Source organism: Anser anser, assembly GCF_964211835.1.
Source record: "Anser anser genome assembly, chromosome: 1".
NCBI lineage: Eukaryota > Metazoa > Chordata > Aves > Anseriformes > Anatidae > Anser > Anser anser.
This window is the reverse complement of record NC_139720.1, coordinates 24,367,938-24,384,206: the sequence shown is the minus strand read 5'-3', so window position 1 is coordinate 24,384,206 and position 16,269 is coordinate 24,367,938. Positions and strand designations below refer to the sequence as shown.

General features: G+C 39.7%; 1 protein-coding gene across 17 annotated transcripts in view; it reads right to left on the bottom strand.

Annotated features, from left to right (window-relative positions):
• The window catches only part of CADPS2 (calcium dependent secretion activator 2), a 311,395-nt gene that overhangs the window by 212,556 nt on the left and 82,570 nt on the right, over window positions 1-16,269 (bottom strand). Inside the window, exon 1 of one of the 17 annotated variants that reach the window (XM_083829295.1) lies at window positions 8,263-8,387. The exons of the other annotated variants lie outside the window; for them this stretch is intronic. The gene's annotated coding sequence lies outside the window, so the exon portion shown is untranslated. Of the gene's footprint in view, window positions 1-8,262; window positions 8,388-16,269 lie in introns of those variants that run through there. 17 annotated transcript variants of the gene reach the window in all.

Genomic DNA, 16,269 nt, shown 5'->3' with positions numbered 1-16,269 from the left:
TGTAAGTATTCATGTATATACACACACTGGCAGACACACACATAGAAAAGCTTTCAAGTCAGTCCTGGTTGTCCATTACCATTTTGGAGAGAAACTGAATTTAGCTATAACTTACTGCTTCTTATGTTTTGAGTACAACTTGTGTGTAGCAACAAAACATGAGGTTTTATTTAAACAAAACTTCCTTTGATATTTTCAAATTCAAGAGGATACTGAGGAGGCACAGACAGACCACAAAATTGATTTATCAGACTGAAAAGGAAGTTCCTTACTCATACACAGCTGGCCCCTGTGCACCTTCCACTAGCACAACTGCACTGAGTTTCTCTTCTTCATTAAGGAAAGCAGTACTGAGACCTTCATTAGCCACAAAAGCAGCTGTAAATTTTTCTTTGTTTTTGACAGTCACTGCTGTTCCTGCATCTCTGAGGAGATCACATTAACACACTAGACACGTCTCACACCTTAACAGCCAGAGCTCAGTGCATCTCTCATGGAAAAGGTGGCTACAGCTCAAAATGCACACTATGTCTCTGGGACAGTAGACTTCCAGACGCCCTAGATATCATCTGAACCAGCTCCCTTATCACTTTATTTTTTTTTTTTTTTGGACACACAGTTCAAGTTAGCTAATAGCTTTTTTCGCTTCTGTTAAATTCTGGCGTCTCTTGGTATCCTGCATGTTCCAGCACAGTAATAGGTGGGTAAAACACCCCAGCAACTCTACACAATGAGGGACTCTAAATAGTGGTTCACCCAAGAGTCCTGGTAGCTTCCTGATTCTGTTGCTACAATCATTCGTCTGCCATTGCAAATTAAACATGAAATGTCTTTCACATTGCCAATCATATCTGTAACAGTATCTTCTGCTCCAATGAGAACCATAATAAATGCTTCATTACCTCTACTTGGACAGTCCTAGGTGATCACGCTGACTGTTCCATTTGCTGGTGCAAACTTAGTTTGCTTGTGAAAGTACACTATCCCCTCCTAATTAGGCCTATTCCAAACCTTCAATTCTCTATGATTCCTAAACTGGCTAAGAAGCTGCAAGCATTGCAGTGTTGCCACTGAGAAGACACCACCAACCCAGACATGTTCTTTAATGGTGAAGTTCTTGCAACAACTCCATTACATGCCAGTTTCCACACTGTTCTCTTCCCAGCCTAGAACAAAATGCTCTGGCAGGTACACCTCCCACCAGAGCAGGTTGCTCTAAGTCCATCCAACCTGGCCTTGAACATTTCCAGAAGATGGGGCATCCACAGCTTCTCTGGGCAACCTGTTCCAGTGCCTCACCAACCTCTGAGTGAAGAATTTCTTCCTAGTATCTAATCTAAACCTACCCTCCTTCAGTTTAAAGCCATTACTCCTTGTCCTGTCACAACAGTCAGTCCCTGACAAAGAGTCAGCTTTCCTGTGGGCCCCCTTTAGGTACTGGAAGGCCGCTGTAAGAGAAGGCTCTGGGGAAACCTCCAGGCTGAACAACCCCAGCTCTCTCAGCCTGTCTTCACAGGAGAGGTGCTCCAGCCCCTTGATCATCTTTGTGGCCCTCCTCTGGACTCATTCTAATACTTCTACATCCTTCTTGTGCTGGGGGCCCCAAAGCTGAACACAGTACTCCATGTGGGGTCTCCCAACGGCAGACTAGAGGTGGACAATCACCTCCCTTGCCCTGCTGGCCACAATTCTTTTGATGCAGCCCAGGATACAGCTGGCTTTCTGGGCTGCAAGAGCACATTGCCAGCTTGTGTTAAGCTTCTTGTCAACCAACACCCCCAGGTCCTTCTTCTTGGGGCTGCTCTCAATCCATTCTCTACCCAGCCTGTATTTGTACTTGGGGTTGCCCTGGCCCAGATGCAGGACCTTGTACTTGGCCTTGTTGACTTTCATTAGGTTCACGCAGGCCCACCTCTCAAGCCTGTCCCTCTGGATGGCATCCCTTCCCTCCAGCATGTCAACTGCACTAAACAGCTTTGTGCCATTAGCAAACTTGCTGACAATTCTTCCTGCCCCTCAGGAGCACTGCTATAGAAAAACACTGCTGTGGACAGAAACAGTCCAGTGCAGCAGACAGACTCATTTTGTAACCTCCCTCTCTTGGCCGAGAAGAAACACACTGTAAGGACACTTTTCCCAGGTGGAGCTGGAGCTTGTCACAGGGCCAAGTTTGCTGGGAGTTGGGTTGCTTCACCCAACTGCCACCAGCGATGGTGGCACCATTGCCCTTTAGCTGGTGGGAGCCTCCCTGGGCAGCTGGGATGCACCTCCCATGCCAATCACCTCTGCTCAGTGCAGAGCAGTAAGACTCAAAAGATTTTGGTGAGGGTTATACAGATGTAGTGAGGATGGACCCACTGTGCCCGAAGTAGCAGCTGCCGCTTGCTTTATCCATCTGACACTGCTACTTACCATGCAATACTTAAATTCTACAATTGTTGAATATCAATGCACCCATATAAACCTTTGAAGTTTAATCTTCTCTTTCTCTTGAAAAAAATTAATGAGCACGTCATTGTAACACATGTAAGGAATGTTCAGCCTCTGAAAGCATCATGCATTCTACCTTTCAAGTGTTTCATGAGTTTTTAAACGGTATTCCACACACAAATTATAAGTGTACTTCAATGCAAGTGCCACACACTGTGTCCCCTACACCACCTCATACAACTGATAGGCCAGCTAGTTAGTTATCTAAGTCTCAAACTTATTTTTTTCACCCCAATATACTGCAACTGAGGTTTGGGGTATTCTTAAAATACACTATTGTTAAAACTGAACTTTTTCATGCGATGTTGTTTCTTTCACAGTAGAAAAAAGGTTGTCAGATACAGATTTTTCTCCAAGGAGATTTTTCAGGAAAACTCAATCCTCCAGACATAGATGTTCAACCACAGAGGACAGCATTTTGTACTTAAGGAGTCGTTCTTATATTAGAGGGCATTTTTTTATTTTAAGCTTGCTTGAAACAAAGCTAAAATTATATTAATAGTAACTATGTCATATTAGAAATTAAAATTCAAAAATATAAATGAGTAGAAGTAAGTCTTTGATAAAGACTGAACAAGGGTAAAAAGGACTTTGATAGAAGTCCAGGGAACACACGTTTGTGAATGCTTTTCAGGTTTCTGATGTGTTTTTCTGATGTGCTCTCTGCTCAAGTGCCCAATGTGCTTCTTGAAGTTAACAGAAAAACACAAGTTAGGGGAAAAGTATTACTTTTACTCATGGAGAAAATACACTTTTTTGAGAAGAGAAGTAGTACATAAAGTTCTTGAAGAATTCATTGAACCTAAGACTTGATTTCTAGTATGATCAGCTGATATAAGTATTTTTAGAAGTATTACAGAGCAGGAATCATATAGAAGTGATTATCAGGGTTTCTTGTAGTTTTATGGGTGAAATATGTCTGTAAAAAAAGAAATCTAGGAAAGATTAAGCAACAAACAGCAACTAAGAAAAGATTACACAGAAAGTCTATGCTGCCAGGACACTTCCCACAAAGGAAAACAACACTGAACAACAGACTTGATGTGCTAATTGATGTATGTGGGAGATGACTGCATAATCTTGTTCCTGCTTTGCACTGAGCTGGCAGGTACATACTCCTGAGTTTATGATACGTACAAGGTATTTTTTTTATGGGTCAAAAATTTTCAGAGCTAAACTGAAATCTAAAATTTCTGCAGAAGACAAAATGGAACTAAAAGGAATTGAATGAAGTTTCTTAAAAATCGGACACGACATGCACCATCTCTTACCTTTTTTTTTTTGAAGTCACGTACTGTGTTTGAAATGTTACTTGATGCAAAACAAAGCACAAGTCCTTTACTGTGCAATGTTAAATAGCATCTTTGCTGCTTCTGCAGCAAATCCTCAAAGCCTCTCATACACGAGCTCATAAGTAACTCTCAGCACAGCCAACAGCTCTCACCCACTTCTTAAAGGCCTCCCTGTTCCACATTCAATAAAAATATTCCCCACTTCAGTCGCTGCCACGAGCAATGTTCTCTGGGATCGGCTCATACATTGCTCAGCAGTTCTGTTTTGTTCTTAAACTGTACAATGCCTAGCATGGACCACTGGGGTTGCTTTCATGATGGTGCAAAACACTTCTGACAGTGTGGACAACAGCTTCCAGCGTTAAAGTCAAGGCTTATGCCTAGGAAGAATTAACACTTATTATAACCAAGATGCTTGCTGCTATACCCTAGAGCTGCAGAAAAAAATCAGTTTCAGATATGATGGTCTCACTGCACTTGTGAGTCTATAAAGAAATAATATATATATATATATATTTGTGAAGCTTTTATTTAGATTGGGATTAGATGGATGAGCTAATCAGACTACCAAACAAGATTTTTGATCCAAAGCAATACCTTATGTAGTAGCTTAGTATAATATTATACCATATATTATTAAACTAGCATAAAAATAACTTACTGCATTGGCCATTGAAACAGTATTTTTATTCTAAGAAGAGACTAATAGTTACCAGTACATTTTAACAACTATTTTTAATAACTATTCTCTGATGAACCTGTGTGGAAATTGAGCTACATATTGGAATTTGCTCAGTATTTTGAAATCAGAAGTATTTTTTATCTTTATAAATATACATATATACATTTAGAAGACTGGTTTGCAATTCTTCTTCCTCCCTCTTCACACCCCAGAAATACCCTCCAGACACTATTTTGATTTTTTTTTCAATTAAATTATTAGAGTCAAAGGGCTACTTTATTTGTGTAAACCTTGTTGTATAAAAGAACAGAGTCCTTTCCTTCTGAAAAAAGCAAAAGATGCTCAATTGTAAGAGATCAAACTAATAAACTCCTATATCTTTATTTAAGTAATTATGTCATGATTCTTTTAATCACACATTTCTTCTCCCCAAAGTATACTCCATAGTATTACCTAAGCCAGCAAAAAAAAATGCTTAAGTAAAAAATACTAAATTTTGGCTAACAGGAAGTTTGTTTGTTTTTAAAACCTGCTTAAAGTGTCACATTACATTAAGGTGAGAAAGGGAAATCAAATTTACAGTAATGGACAATCATTGTCTGAAGAGGCATAATTTGCATTTAATTTTTTTCCTCCTGTTTTTTAATAGAATGTCTCCTACCGTTCTGGAGTGTATTAAGCAATGATATCCTCTCAAGAGTAGAGTTTCAAAAACCATCACAAGCCAAAATTTTTAGAAGGTTTACCTGGTCTTCTTCAAGTCTTTTGGCAAATATCATAGCTGCACATTGGACATTTCCCATAGCTCAGCAACCAGCAGCCTAAATAAAAAACTCCTGCAACCTAAAATGCATGCTACTTCTCTAGGCCTACACACTTGTAAGCATATTACACATCACTGTGCACTGGGATTTGTTTCTTTGCCTCCTTCTTCAGATTGGCACAAGCAGCTGTCCAAAGTCTTCCTGAATTTCTGTTCCTACTGGCTGCACATTTTGCAGGCTCATGTACTGCAGTGTTTGCGCCTCTGGCATAACGAGCAAGCACAGCTATAGTGACAACCACCATAAAAAATCCACAAAACTGTTTCACCCAGAAGCCATGTCTTCTTCTGGATTAATTTATTAAACTTACCCAGACACCCTTGTGGAACAAGCATATTTGTCCTCCTTTCAAGGCTGACAACAGCAATAAGAGGCTTTGCACCCTGGTGAGACGCAGCAAGTTATAGAGCGGTGCCTATACGAGAATAGCTGTGGATTACTTTAGTAACAGCTCTACTTCCTAAAGCCACTACTATCTTTTCTTTAAAAGTACAGTCCCCCTTTGCACTAAAGGCCAACAAAGCCCCCGAGTTCTCTGTCTATCTGCAGTGTGCTGAAGGGCTTTGTGCACCATGGTATTGGCCTTCAGACGGTACCAGCACTCTGGAGGAAAATTGTTTCCAAAGAACACTGGATGTACACATCCAAAGTACTCCAACTTCCCTCTCTGTGACTCTGCTCACACACGCAATGAATATTCACATGGTTCCAGCTCTGTGCAGGCTGATCTACAACAAAACGTTCAACATTAGCTGCCAGAAGAGGCAAATCCTCTTTTCCACAGATGAGTCTCAAGCACCTTCATGCATGAGGGTAAGTACAAACAAAAAAACTTCTGGTTTTCCAGCTGTCTGTATCAGGGAGAAACTAGCTGATAAGCAGGTAAAAGGATTGCAGAAATAGATTTGCATGTTTTAAAAATGTGATGCTTGCTTTGTTGAAACATAAGAAACAGCCTGCAATTAAAAGAAGTCTCAGTAATTCTGCATACAAAATAATAGGACTGTGACATCTCCTGACACGCTGCTAGGAAGAAAACACACTGTCTGCATTTTGTTTTCCTCCTGGCTAAGATGTTGTAAGTCTGATGTAGGCAATGCCAGGAGGTCTGGCATCACACCTGTACGGTCCTTTCATCAATCCTCTGTAGACGCTTCTCAAGACATGGAAGAAAGCACAGACTGTACAGAGCAATTCTAAAAAAAAAAAAATCATTGCCACTGAGTTCAATGATTCTACGACAGAACCGGTACGCTGGCTGTCAGCCTGGCAAAAAGAAGAGGTTACCTTGAAGTGGTTAATTGCCATTATGCCAAGAGAAACCTAAACCACATGCTAGACATGAGATGTTTTTATCATCCATCTTTCTAATGTATTGACTGACACAGAGCACAAACACAAATGGAAGCATTTTATACTCAAAGGCACACAACCCCAAAGGGAGGGAGAAATTTTATGCTCTGAAGCGAACATCTGTTGCAAAGGAAATGCAGGAGATGCCTGGTAATACAATGAAGAAACTTTCACATCTAAGGAAGAAAAAAAATATTATTCTAATTCAAAGGAAACTGGCCAATCTCCTCATTAAAAAAAGAACTACTGGCATTTCATGGGCAGAGATTTAACTAATTTTAAACCTCTAAAAATCTTAAAGAGGGAGACCAGTGAGCAAGTTAGCTTTTGTAACCAAGAACGGAGGCAAGCACTGACAGTGAAACCCAGACTATCATCTTGCTGGAGTTGGAAACCACGAGTGAACTGAACGAGGGAGAGGCACCTACCCAGTAACTTCAGTGTATGCAGACTAAACACAGCTCTCTGGTTTTGCATTTTTACTTACCCTGGCTTGAGTTAGGTATCACAAAGGTAACTGGAAAATAAAATGTCAGTCCTCACCCAAGCACAGGGCAAATTTATAAAATGGAGCCCCGGAAGATGATTGCCTGTAATAGGTGTCCCATGTCCCTACCCCATTCCCCACCAGAAGTTAAAGGTAGCAGAACAGGCCTTCCCAGGCCTGGCTAAAGGAACCAGAAGTATCCTATAAGTGCTGTTATTAATACTGGAGGACCTTTGGAAAGCAGTTAGATATTGGGGTATATGCTTGATCCAGGGGTTTTATATGAGTTTCACCAGGGGAACCTCTCACACCAAGCAAGAGAAGTTACTAACAACTCATTCATACATTATTTTCCCAGCTTATTCTAGACAGAAATTATAGCAGCCATGAAACCAGTACAGCATGGAGATACAAAGCCAAGGTTACCCTTAACCATGTACAGAAATTCTTCCTCCACTGTGTAAGGCTGCAGCATGTTTGTTGTCCCTGATTCTATCCATCACCATCTACTTGGCAAAGAAGTCATTTACAAAGCCTCTTCTTGTCAAAGTGTGTTTTCTTGGTTAATAAAGTGAAATTCAGCAAGCATTATGAGCTGACTGCAGAACTTATTGCTTCAAGAGTTTCTTGCCTCTCTACATTAAGTGGGTAAGCTGAGTACTCTCTCCCCAGCATGTTGATCTTTCATTACCCCCTGCACAACCAGAACTGCTGCCTTTGGGAACTAATGGGAAGCTGTAAGCATGGAAAATTCAAAGGGTCTATTTTAGCTACTATTAAGCTAGAAAAGGCAATTAACTTCAATGTGCAACATAGCATGCTCTGGAGATATCACTGAAGAAAGACTCACTGTCATTGCACTACTGGTCCTCCTCATTTTCCTGCAAAAAAAATCCAGGAAGTGTCCATCCCTGACTATGAAGGAAGAAGGTGAAGGATAAAAAAAGCAGCTGGAAATAATAAGGCAGAAAGAAGAAAGTGGAAACTGAAGACTGAAATAAGCAGGCTTCAAAAAGGAAGCATACATACATAAAAATAGTGAGTAGAAAACAAAGCCATGCTGAAAGACAGAAAAAAACATTTACATGCTCATTTGTTTCAGTCACAGGTGATGATTAGCTTATGCACACCTACCTCCTTTGGTACCTGATAACTTGAGAAAAGCACACTGCTGTTCAAAATCAATAGCCCACATTTCCATTTGACTTGCTGAACTCCTCAATTTGCTGACTTTTTGGTGCTTGTTTAGCACATACAAAATAAAGACAAAACCAGCACTTTGCCCCTTAGGATAGTGTTTGTTTTTTAGGATACAGTCCTTCCAGGTCACAGATATAGGATCCAATTCTTTCTGTTAAATTTGAGAAGAATTGAAGTAAATAGGAAAGCACAATGAGGATGAGAGAACATTCCTTCACTCCACTGATTATTCTTCTAGAGTGATTTGTGGTTCTAATTCTTATTCCACTTGACTGAAAAGTGGAAGTTAGGTAAGTGACAAGTTTTATCATTGGTAGTGCACAGGGCTCATTTTGTCAGATTAAAAGAATTGGCTATTTCATTTCCCTATTACCATTAACGCTCTCCTGAACTAACCATTTTCACCCAAGTATGAATTAATAGCTTTTAGTTTGAATGAACATCCTATATCTCAACTTTTAAGCATAATAACAGGCAGCCTATAGTCAGAGTAGGTCTACTGAGATCCTTTCAGTCCCTATTCCCCACCACCATACAACACTACTTTCATTTTATAAAAGTATGCTGTCCCAAAGTATAACTTTGACTCATCAGGATCACTTTTTTGATTTCTAATTTATGTACCCTGCCAGTGCAGCTGAATGCTGAAAAAAACACATGAGCAAATAGAAATCGCGCCAAAGCCACTTGGAAGGTCATCCCGGAATTTATTTATCTATCCCTGTTTCAGCAACTAAAAAAAGTGGCAGCAAACTCCTGGAAACTGAACAGAAGTACTACTACATTCACCTACCTCAGACTTTTTGAAAGCCAGGCAATTAACCTGCCACTCTCCTTCCCTGTACTATTTAGTTTTGATTGTTTAGTTCTGGGGTGTGTGGATAAGAAGGGCTGAAGCGTTGAGTTTACTCTGCAGGCTAAGGAAACCAGCAAAGCTGAGAGAGAGTAAATGCTAGGATAAACCACTATGATTGTCTCTAAATAAAAGAATAAAAAAATCCCATCATCACTGATGAAAGTAATAACAAATAGGTCGAAAAAGAGAAAAGAAGGTCAAAACTGCTGTAGACATCAAAAACCGTGGGACAGGAGACAAGAAAATAAGGAAAGATTAAAGGAATATATCTCAGTCTGTACTTACATAATTAGAGAAAGGAACCATTCAGAGGAGAATAAGGACAGGAATTGCTGCACTCCATGCTTAGCTATGCAACTCATCCATTTTAAACCCCTTTCAATGTGCTGGAAAAGGACAAATTAATCAAGGACAACTGAGAGCACTTAATGCTTTGATGCCCTCCCTGGAGGAACCTCTCTCTCTCTTCCCCTCTCCCCACAATGAGGACATGAAAGCTTGGAAATATTCATTGTCCTGACCATGCTACAAAGCATCTCCTCAACACAAGTGGTTGAATGCTTTCCAGAAGTTTCTAAACTGGACAAAAAGAAGACCTCGAATGACATAAAAAAAAAAAAAGATGGAATGACACAGTCAAGTTTATGTAGAAGCTGATGCGACAGACAATATTTGCTTTGTGATGCCAACACTTTTGGTGTTACAGAGATTGCCTCCTTGTTCCAAAAAAAGAATCTGTACTTCAAAGTGTTTCTATTTTAGGAGGAAGACATGAATAATGGAATATGAATGAAAATGCAGGGAGGGACAATACATCATGAAAATGCAGTACTTGGGGAATTGTTTGTTTTGTTTTTACACTTCAAATATGTTATATTTGAACTTCTTTCTTAAAGTCATACTCACATTATAACATTTCTATTCTGGAAAGTAGTATAAAGGTAATATAGAGCTGTTACTACTGCAGGCTATTGGCATGTATTATCATTAGCTGTTAACTGTAGTACTGTAAGTATTTTTATTCCAATACAACTTTCTTAAAATGTCAGCCTTTATCATAAGTACTGTCTCATCCCTTCCCCATTATAAAGTGTAATCTTTTTGTGTCAAAAAACAACAATGCATTCTCCTTGATTAATTTTTCACAAGGGTGATCAATTCATGGTGTCAGTAGAAAAGTTACAATACACCATAAAAGCTTCAAAATGCATTCTGAATCTTAAATCCTTCTTTAGATTTAATAATCACCCAGCTGGCTACACATCAGACAGCAATGCTTCAATGGGAAGATTAATGAACATTTGGTCTGCAGTTTAATCCCTCTAGATTTTAGCATGCAAAGTGCAAACTTTTATAAATTAGACTATTTTTATGCATTCCAATTATATGTCAAGGTCCAAATAGCTTTAATGGCAACTTTGAGGCTTCTTAGTCATACTTTGCTCTCTCTTTAGAGTACTGAGTTTTTGGAAAATGTTAGTTCACTCCACTATAGTAATTCTCTAGGCCATTTTAAAGACTACTTTTCAATATATCATCCCAAGTCAGGAACACCTTACTTTTTTATTATTATTTTACAATTATCAGCCATTTTGCTTTGCTGGTAGCATATTCTATGCCAAGGATTTAACTGAGCAAGACATTTAAGACAGAAAAGTGAACAGTAACTTCCCTAGAGCCCCACTGGCCAGTAACAGTCTCTAGTTTTCACAGCAGCACCTGGAACTGGCCAAGCTCCCACCACCCCTGACCTCCGCAGTGCCCATTACTATACAGTTACCAGAAAAAAAAAAAAATCCCAGAGGGTGCTAGAGTTGGGGTAAGAAAACTGGCATCCAGCCTGGGGCACCAGTGTTGTTCACGTGGCTTCCTCCTCCTCACCCAGAGTTTTCCAAACCGATGCCTTCAGGAACACCACACTCCTGGAGAGAGATGCTGCCAACAGCAGAACCTACAAAACTTCACTTGCAGTTAATGATGGTCTGAAATGACTAGAGGCAAAGGAACTTCTTACAGTAACTTTTGTTGTTTACCAAAGGACCAGCCTACTTAGCTGTCTAAAGTATCTCAATGACTTGTAGAAGCGGAAATACTCTTCACAGAGCTCTTATAACTGAGACCTTTCTCTCCCGCACCGCCCCACAGCTTATCGCAGTGAACGTGCAGCACGTTCATTGCAGATCTCATTCCCCTGCCTTGCCCAGGCAGGTGAAGAAGAGACCCGTGCACCCCAAGAGCAGTGAAGTTCCCAGCAATGAGTACAAGGTAGAGAACTGAAGATGGAAAAAGAAAGGAAAACCACCACCATCATGATGTTGGCTTCAAATTAACAGTAATTAAACTTCAGCTCGGTCCCTTTTCTCCAACTGTGGGCAGCTGCTTCAATAAACTACCAGGACACAAGAAGTTATCCTTACTTTTTATCTTCCTTTTTCTTTTAAATGCCAATAGCAGCTACGTAGATCTTCCAAAATATTCTCAGGCTAGGCCAGTCAAGAGCACTGGCAAGGAATGCAAATGGTATACGAGTCAAATGTAATAAGCAGACAAACATTACCCTCCTGCTGTAAAAACAGTGCTACTTACGCCAAGATAAGTTTTAAGTTATTTGGTTATTGCAACTTGCCTATTAGTCAACATCCTCTTTTTTTTTTTTTTGTGTATGTTTTGTTTTTGTTTTTATGAGCACAGAGAAGAGCATTCATCTCATGTCACCTCTAAGGCTAAATCCTAAATGCTGCAAAGCCAAAGTCTGATCTCAAATTATCCTCATTTTATTTTTCCTTTTGTTATTCCATTCAATTTCTAGTCATAACTCTACTAATGCATACGGTTTTTCATTTTTATTATAGCTTCTTCTAGACTATTCTGAAAACATATTTCCCACTTACTTATCTAAGCAGCAGACTTACCTTTTTTCTAAAAACTATTTAGATCAGTGCAGCTCAATTCTGTGTCAGGGTATTTGGAAACATTTGCACCATTCGTCTGCCAGCTTCTGAAACACATTACTCATACCAGGAGCCTTCTGCCATCTTCAAACACAGATTTTCTAATTTGATGCTCTAAAAAGCCCAGAATAATCCCTCAAGGTTTTTTTTATTTTACTCATCAACTGTATGACAGCCAGAAATGATGTCCTTATCATAGCCACTTTTAAACAGGATTGTACCTTCCCAGACACTTGTATTACAAACTGATTAACATATTCTGGAACTTGCATACATGTGTTAATCACTAAATAATGAAAAACAACAGTTAGTAAAAAAGCAGTAAGACGTATTTAAAATTGATATTGTTGGTGTTGCTGCAGAATTAACATTTCTGCTCAGGGAAACAATTGCCATTATCTCACCCTTACAGTCCTTAAGAACAGAGCCTATCAATCATGAAACTGGCAAAAGGCTCATGAGTTTGAACAGGTAAGGGACAAAATTAAGAGAAGGAGCCAAACTGTAAGATGAAACAGACTACCAGGAGGTGGGTCTAATGCTCACTGCAGCCACGAAGTACACGACTGCCCGAAAAGAAGGAAAACAGAAGCTAACTCTCTATTGCCGAGTTGAGGAACAAAAGAGGATTTACAAGATTGTTGCCTGCAAGCTACACAGCCCAGCGTGTTGGAATAAAGATGCATCACAGCGCTGTCACATCCCAGAGCATGTGCTAGTGCAACAGCTGCAGGTAGGAAGATGCACACAAGTTACAACACCACACACAAGCTACAACAAATACAAGCAAGCTGCCTTGGCATTAACGGAGCTACTCCCATTCCCCTTGCTTGGCGCATCCAATTGGTTTTGGCAGGAACTTCTTCATATGCTGGCAGAGCCAAGCTCAGCATCTTTAACTTTCGAGATAATATATATTTTGGTAATTTGTGTCTGGAATCTTTCTGCATTAAATTATACCAAAATCTTGGAGCTCCTGGGCACAGAGCAAGATGCAGCATCACTCTTATAATCAGGAAGCAATTAAAGCTGCAATGTCATCAAGTAAGAGACTTGGCGGTGAAACGATGACAGAGGCAGCTCATAAACACATTGTCAAAAGGGATGAAAACATCACTGTCGCTCTCAGCCTTTGATCTTTTGAGATGCAAAGAACAACAGACACCAAAATAAAATCACATCCAGCTGAGCAGCCACTGCTAGGTTTGAACAAACCCTAACGAAACTTCAGCAAAGTCAGTATGTTTTAATGTCAGTTACAGAAGCAGACTTATATTGAACTTTGATTAGATCTTGGTTATAATTTCAATTAAGATTTGTGACAGTTTTCCAATCAATTAATCCCTTCAATTTCTTCCCTACTTAATTAAACGCAAGATGCTGCTTTAAGAACAGCTGCCCCTACTTACACCATTTGTGATAAGACACTATGCTGGATTTGTCCCACCTTGAAATTAAATTAAGCACATCAGAAAATATCAAAGCTTCCAAATTCTAAAGCTACATTAAAAAAAAAAAATAATCTAGAGGTAGGAAAGTTTAAATAAAGAGAACTCAGAGCCATTGGGAAATGCAGATAAAACAGCCCTTGAACTCTAAACCTCATCTCCTGTCCAGGAGCTGGTCACAGTGGACACCTTTCCATGGTTTGGTTTTGTAGTCCAGAAAATTTCACTTTCCTCTTTATTGTTCATTAGGCTGGGTCCGCACCCTGCTGAAAGGTCATTCCCCATCTTCCTTTTCCTCCTTGTCCCACCCTGTCAACCAGAAATTCCCTCCATTGAGTTTCCATCCAGGAGCTTCCATCTTCCCCTTAGCAGAGGTTTCCCTGACCCAGAATGCAGCAGCCACCGAAATGCAGCCAGGTCCCCTTCTCTCACCTGCCCACACATGTTCAGAAAGGATCACAAAGCTGAACAAAGACATTAAACCAGATGCATCCTCCATCAGGACACAGTTTTCTTCCTCAAACACTGTTTATGAACGCTGCCCAAATGTTATGCCCAAGAGTTATCTGGTAAGCAAGTCATATGAGAAAAAAAAGGCAATTTTGTGATTTGTTTTCAAATATTGCACTGTTCCAGTCCAAAAGTAGCTTAGCTAAGCCTACTTTGCCATAATTTTCTAGATTTCATGCTTTTGTTCACTATGCATCATCTAATGGGTTTGTTTGTTTATTTGTTTTTATTTTTATATGTCTTAGTGTGAACCTGAGGCCAGGCTTCCATAATGCTGCATTATTCAGAGGAGAAGGGCTGAAGGGCTGAAGAGCTTCAAAATAATTCATTGCACTAAGCAGACTTTAGTCTAAATGCTACATGAGCAATATGAATTCCTCGTTCCAACACAGCAGTAGAGAAGAAATCAATGTGATTAATCTTAAACCCAACAGAACTGAGTTATTGACTTTCTCATCTTTTTAGATGACATTGTCTGGTATTTCAATTAGGATCAGGGGACAGTAATTCAGAGTGGTTTTTTGTTTGTTTTTCATTTTGTCTAGTTGAGAACTCTGAATGCTTTCCAGAAAAGAAGTAACATTTTCTAATCTGTGCAAACAGGAGTAGGAAAGAAATATACTATAGATATGAACTGTGAGTATACAGAGCTTGTGTCTCCCCTTCTACCCTGACTTTTCATTTTTTTATTCCTACAGGTGTTTAATTGAGTTCACTTCATTTCATGGCTGTATGTAAAATCATGAGCTACCTAGTACATGGAGTGTATAATACTCTTTCAAAGCTCTTTCAAGTCTGCTAAATACATATAAGAACAGTTATGGTCATCCCTACCTGAAAGTAAAAATACGAGGAGTTACATTAAAAAAAAAAAAAATCTCTGGGTGAACAAAATTGTAAGAGTTATAAGTTACAAAACATGGGAAAATTATGAAGAGGCAGGGAAGACAATTATCAAGCTGATTTAGCTGTTGTCCAATTAGTTTCCAAAATGCTGTTAACTTAGAGTTCTTCCAGTGATTAAGTCTGAAATAGGTGACAGAGGCTGTTCGTGTACACACATAAATAAGACAACATCTAACAAGGCCATTAATATTCTCATTCAATTTGCCTTGCAAAATATTATTAAAATATTAGTAATGAGAAGCAGTCAAGCAGAACAGTTTAAGGCAATCTGGGACCAACAGCCAGCAAAAGGCAGCCAGTGCCAAGTGCCCCCATACCTCAGAAAGTCTTTCAGATGACTCAGATCTGCTGATGATCTTATTTATAAGAAGCAGCCATATAAAGCAAGGCAAAGATATGGCTGAAAACGAGCAAAATAATACAAAACCAGCTAACATGCCAAACCAACCTGCTCCCTCTCTCTGCCCATGAGTCAGTTCTCAGATGAATGTGGCTCACTGCGCAGCTGTGCAGCAGGCACAGATCACAGGAGAGAAATCCTTCCAAAGCCAGTTTTCACTAGGTTCACCTTAAATGAAGCCCTAAACTGCTGTCTTTTAAAGCACTTAGATATACACACAAAAATCTCATTTCACTCCATCCGTTTATTTAAATTGTCAATTATTTAAATAGCTGTGGCAACAACATGAGAACTACATGGGGGAACTCAGGGACAGACTTCCAAAGGACACTGGTGACCTGAGGGTGGGAATTTATCATGCGGTGGAAAGCCCCAACCTAAATGACTCCATATTCTACGTCAGCGTATGGGGAGGTCTGCCATAACATTACACTGTGCACAGATGTTTAAACATGAAGCAAAGGGATCACATCTAAAATCCTACTCCTCTTCAGAGCTAAAGTACCAAGCACCACAGTGGAGGACGTAACATGTCTGACAGTAATCTCTGAATGCTCTCCTGAAGAGGTATGGTCAAACCATTTCTCCCAGACACAGATGAGAAGCCCCTTTAGCCATGATGTGAGGTGATGGAGCTTAGGAGAATGAAATCTCAGTTAAGGAATCTTCTCCATCTTCCTATTATAGCCAAGAAAAGGAAAGTTGGCTCTCCAATTTAGCAACATTAAAACATCCATTGAGGATTGAGCGGTCTAATTCTCATCCCTGCTCCAAGGCATGTTAATGTATTTTAACTAGTGATCAATTCACCTAGAATACATAAACAAGATCATGAACAAATTGCTACAGAAAAGCCTTAAAGACAAAATG